Source organism: Erythrolamprus reginae, chromosome 7, assembly GCF_031021105.1.
Source record: "Erythrolamprus reginae isolate rEryReg1 chromosome 7, rEryReg1.hap1, whole genome shotgun sequence".
Lineage (NCBI taxonomy): Eukaryota > Metazoa > Chordata > Lepidosauria > Squamata > Dipsadidae > Erythrolamprus > Erythrolamprus reginae.
The window spans coordinates 73,027,516-73,033,563 of record NC_091956.1 but is presented as its reverse complement, the minus strand read 5'-3'; the positions used below and the strand labels follow the sequence as shown (position 1 = coordinate 73,033,563).

General features: G+C 42.6%; 1 pseudogene; it reads left to right on the top strand.

The window, feature by feature from the left end:
* The first annotated feature begins 3,295 nt into the window (after positions 1 to 3,295).
* On the top strand, positions 3,296 to 4,254 carry LOC139170663 (18S rRNA (guanine-N(7))-methyltransferase pseudogene; annotated as a pseudogene).
* Positions 4,255 to 6,048: the final 1,794 nt, after the last annotated feature.

The window sequence follows — 6,048 nt, the reverse complement described above, 5'->3', positions numbered from 1 at the left end:
CTTAATACAAATGGACTAAGGTTTTATTGTCTCTGTTGGTAGTGGAAATTTTATTTTCTGTTTACTCAAAATCACTTCTATTTAGAAATCATGTTTTCCAACTGTATACAAGAAATGTTATATCTGCATTGCTGAATAAGATCCATTGCCAAATGTTGAAAAGATAATCTGAGGGTTGAGAATTTTTAAAAAACAAATGCAGAATCCTTATTTTAATGTAATATCTTTATTACGTGCATTCAAAGTAAATAAACATTATAGAAACATTGAATTTCTAAAAATTATTCATAGCTTTTTTTGTAAATAAACATTAGAGAAACATTGAATTTCTAAAAATTATTCATAGCTTTATTTTTTGTAACAGAAGATGGTGTATGTAACAATGCTATTTATGTAGGAAGTTACATTTGCAATATACAGTCTGGCCTGTATCAAACAATGCCAGTTCTTGCTTGATCTAAGCTTGATCATCTAAACTACTGTATATAGGCAAGATGTATATTTACAAAAAAATACACATACAAACACATTCAGAATATAGGACATGTTTTTATCAAAACCCATGAGATATTATATTGACATTGCACATTATACAGTCAGGTGAGCAGTGTATACATACATTTTATTTGCATAATAAGTTAGGTCTCAGCTGCAAATTAATGAGACTGCATTGTTGGTGTCCTGCAAAATCCTTCAACAAATATGGATTCTCAGGTTATGTGTATTGTGTGAACCTACCATTCGAGAGGCCAGGCGAATTCATCGCCCGGCCGATATTTGCGGCGGCAGGGAGGGGCGAGGACACCGCCTCCCAGCTGGGTGTGCTTGCACATTGCGCGGGCATGGCCACACGCCCCCAGCTGCGCTCTGCAAGCCAAAATCGGGCCGGCCCGACATTCCTCCGGATAGGAGGGGCTCCCTCACCGCCTTGTAGCTGATTGCTGCTCCTAGGAGTTGAGGGAAGCCTCTCCGAGCACTAATGGCTGCCGGGGGATAACGCGAGGGAGGGGCCTGCTCTTCTCGCCCTCTCTCCTTTTTGCTTCCCTCGCCTCCTCGACCGATCACTCACCCACCCTCCGCTATATGTAGGATGTCTTTCAAGAGGTCGCCTGTGGGGGCCGAAAAGGAATTTTTTGCAATCTAGGAAGTTTATGTCAGATTGTTTTTTCGCCTTCTCCATCCTGGTCATGTGTGAGGTTTCTTTAAGGGTTTACGGGTATCGGTTTGTAAATAGGTTGTTTCCAATTTATTTTATTTATTGGTCGCTGTTTGGCAGAAACGGGGCGGAAAGGCATATTTTAAAGGGTGATGGGTTCCTTCTTCACACATCAAACTCATCCCAGACAGATGGACAAAGATGTTTAGCCCCAGTCACCTCGACTGACTCATTGTCAGTCGACTCTGTTTTACAATTGGAGTCGAGGTCCGCTCGAATCCGAGCAATTTAATCAGCGAAAAACGTGTTAAAATCCTCGGCACTACTCTGCAAGGGCTCCCCAACTCCTCCCTGGTTAAGAAGGGAGCAGGTTACACTAAACAGAGCGGCCGGGTGGGATTCCGCTGATGCAATCAAGGTGGCATGATATGTGCATCTTGCCGCCTTGAGCGCCACTTTGTAAGTCATAATATGAGCTCTTACAAGTGTTCGGATTTGGACTTACTCTTCCTCCATCGCTTCTCTAGACATCTCTATATTATATTACTATAAGCAAGCATAATGAGCTGTTATTTGATGTATTGTGGATTCTATTGAGAAGTAATTTTGGAAAATGGGCCCTTTTATAAATTAAAATAATAAGAAAGAAAGAAAGTTTACAAAATTTATCCAATGGAACAAAAGATAGAACTTTTCATATTAAGAATTAGACTGTCATTTTTCTCCAATATTGTTTAGCTTCTTAGAAACAGCAGCAGCAATTTGAATGAATAACCAGATCTAAATACTGAAAAAGGAAATATGGTGAATTCAGTATACTAATGGATTTTTTTGCCTATTAATAAATGCACATTAGCACTGAACTAATTCAAAATAATTATTGGCAACTGACATTTGAGAAAACATTTGACTATACAGTGATACTTTGTCTTACAAACTTAATTGGTTCCGGGATGAGGTTCTTAAGGTGAAAAGTTTGTAAGACGAAACAATGTTTTCCATAGGAATCAATGGAAAAGCGATTAATGCGTGCAAGCCCAAAATTCACCCCTTTTGCCAGCCGAAGTGCCCATTTTTGCACTGCTGGGATTCCCCTGAGGTTCCCCTCCATGGGAAACCCCACCTCTGGAGGTCTGTGTTTTTGCAATGCTGCAGGGAAATCCCAGCAGGGGAATCCCAGCATCGCAAAAATGAGCGCTTCACTGGCAATGGAAGTCCGGAGGTGGGGTTTCCCAGCGAAGGGAGCATCTTTGAAATCGCAGCATCGCAAAAACACCAAAGTCCGGACTTCTGTGTTTTTGCGATGCTGCAATTTCACTGAGGCTCCCCTCGCTGGGAAACTCCACCTCCGGACCTCCGTTGCCAGCTGGATTCCCCTGCTGGGATTCCCCTGCAGCATCACAAAAACACGGAAGTCCGGAGGTGGGGTTTCCCATGGAGGGGAGCCTCAGGGGAATCCCAGCAGTGCAAAAACAGGTGCTTCGCTGGCAACGGAAGTCCGGAGGCGGGGCATCCCAGCGGCGGCGGTGGGTTTGTAAGGTGAAAATAGTTTGTAAGAAGGGGCAAAAAAATCTTAAACCCCGGGTTTGTATCTCGAAAAGTTTGTATGATGAGGCGTTTGTAAGACGAGGTATCATTGTATGTACTTTATCAGTTTTGTTATTCATAGAGAAATTTAGATCTGATTTTCTAACTTTGTTGTACTATCCTTGTGCAAGAGTAAATTGCATGTAAAGATAATATTGCTTTATATTCAGTATCATGTGAAATATCACTAGCCATGACGAGCAATTTAAATCACAGATAAGAAAACTATTAGTGATTCCCCCTATATGTAGGGGAATCAATTGGAAGGCTTTGCTGAGCCCATAAGACACCTCTAATGCTGTTGTCATCCTAAATGTTAAAATTAACACTTTTCCTTACTCTTTATGGTATCGCTAGTAAGATTTTGGCCTGAATACCTCAAATCTTAGGTTTTAGTAACTTGGAATCAATTATGCAAAGCCAATTAATTTCAAAATGAAGCAGTGAATTACCTTTTTCTTGCACACACACCCTTTTTTTTAGGAATCTACAATTTCCTTGCCTAAACTCAGTCTTAACTTCTTCTGTTAACTATATTATCCACTGTTCAATATGCTGTTTCTCTATGCAGCTTTGTCGAATGCAACAGCAAAAGATAAAAACAATTATCCATGGAACATACTTAGGATTAAGATGTCTGAACGGGCAGTGGAATTGTTGGGTCTCCCAGACGATCGTTCATGTTTTTTGCTGGATGTTGGCTGTGGCTCTGGTTTAAGTGGCGATTATATCTCTGAAGAAGGACACTGTTGGGTTGGTATGGACATCAGTCCAGCAATGCTTGATGTGGCCGTAGAGAGAGAAGTGGAGGGAGACCTGATGCTAGCAGATATGGGCCAGGGGGTTCCCTTCCGACCTGGGACATTTGATGGCTGTATCAGTATTTCTGCAGTTCAGTGGCTCTGTAATGCTGATAAGAAAACTCACAGCCCTCCAAAGCGACTGTATCGATTCTTCTCAACTCTGCTATACTGCTCTGGCCCGAGGAGCTGGTGCTGTTCTGCAGTTATACCCGGAAAACTCTGAGCAGCTGGAGCTCATCACCACCCAAGCCATGAAGGCGGGTTTCACAGGTGGCATGGTGGTAGATTACCCCAATAGTACCAAAGCCAAAAAATTCTTTCTCTGTCTCTTTGCTGGCATAACTGATGTATTACCAAAGGGTCTTGGTACAGAATGCAGTGAAGAAGAGACCACGCAGGCCAAGTTCACCAATGAAAGGATCCGGTTTAGAAATGCCAAAGGGAAGTCAGTGAAGAAGAGTAGAGACTGGGTGTTGGAGAAGAAAGAACGGCAGCGGCGACAGGGCAGAAATGTGAGAGCAGACACAAAATACACAGTTCGAAAGCGGAAACCTCACTTCTGACTTCCTGCTAATTGGACTGAAGTAGTTCTTAGGAGGGTTGTTTTTTGGAGCTGGGCTGTTTTGTTGTGGGGTGGAAAAGGAATTGAACAGGAGCTGCTGAAGACTTCCGGGGTGACCACAGTCCCTTCTTTGCTTCCTACCATTTAAAAAAAAAACATCCTCACAGAGAATATAGGACCCAGACAATTAACTATGTTTCTTTGCTACCTGATTCTCCAGAACCTCCTTTGGTTCCTGATGGTTTCAGATTAGGTTGGGTTTTTTTTACAACTCTCCATTAAATGAGATCTTGGAAACGGAAAATAATAATAATTAAATTCAATTCCACATGTTAACATAGTTGCCCACGAGCAAATAATTATATTAAGGCCACACAGGATCATTATTACAGGAAATGACAGAGTCAGTTGGCAAGATTGCTTGGAAAGGAAATCTGGATATATAAATGTACACGTTTAAAATGCATTTCCTTCACTCTTTAATGCTATTGCATCCTTTAATTTTAAATCAGATATATCATTTCAATTCAGCTTGAATTTTAAAGTAGGTATGGATAATATAAGCATCAGTTGTTTAAAGAATTTTGGTGTTGCCTTGGAGCTCGTGATTGTCGGAAATTTTGAAGCAAGATCCTGCCATTCCTAGGCAGAAAATACATGCACAGGTAGAGAAGTATAATTTTTATTTATTTTTCTATTTGACACATGCTTTTTTACATAGTCACACAATCCAGACGTCTTGCAAGATACACAGATTCACCTATCTGTACTGAAGCTGTCACATGAACCTATCCACACATGAACATCCATCTGTCCAAATACATTCTTCCATTCTTCCACCCTGATAAGACAGAGTGGCTGTGGGTTTTGCCTCCCAAGGACAATTCCATCTGTCCATCCATCACCCTGGAGGGGGCGAATTATTGACCCTCTCAGAGAGGGTCCGCAACTTGGGCGTCCTCCTCGATCCACAGCTCACATTAGAGAAACATCTTTCAGCTGTGGCGAGGGGGGCGTTTGCCCAGGTTCGCCTGGTGCACCAGTTGCGGCCCTATTTGGACCGGGAGTCACTGCTCACAGTCACTCATGCCCTCATCACCTCAAGGCTCGACTACTGTAATGCTCTCTACATGGGGCTACCTTTGAAAAGTGTTCGGAAACTTCAGATCGTGCAGAATGCAGCTGCGAGAGCAGTCATGGGCTTTCCCAAAAATGCCCATGTAACACCAACACTCCGCAGTCTGCATTGGTTGCCGATCAGTTTCCGGTCACAATTCAAAGTGTTGGTCATTACCTATAAAGCCCTTCATGGCACCGGACCAGGGTATCTACGAGACCGCCTTCTGCTGCACGAATCCCAGCGACCAGTTAGGTCCCACAGAGTGGGCCTCCTCTGGGTCCCATCAACAAAACAATGTCGTTTGGCGGGGCCCAGGGGAAAAACCTTCTCTGTGGCGGCCCCGGCCCTCTGGAACCAACTCCCCCCGGAGATTAGAATTGCCCCCACTCTCCTTGCCTTTCGTAAGCTCCTTAAAACCCACCTCTGCCATCAGGCATGGGGGAACTGAGATATTCTTTCCCCCTAGGCCTTTAAAATTCATGTATGGTATGTTTGTATGTATGGATGTTTGGTTTTACAATAAGGGTTTTTTAGTTGTTTTAGTATTGGATTTACATGCTGTTTTTTGTTACTGTTGTTAGCCGCCCCGAGTCTACGGAGAGGGGCGGCATACAAATCCAATAAATAAATAAAATAAAGAAATAAATAAATAAACTAACTCAGTGTTTCTCAATTATTTTCTGTTGCGCCCCCCTATAGGAAGAATTAAACATTTTGTGCCCACCCAACTCTGTGCCAGGATGATAGTTTGCAATATTCATCACGTTTTTGCTGAAAAAACTCAAGCAGCTTATCAGCGTGATTGGAGTGTGATGTGTTT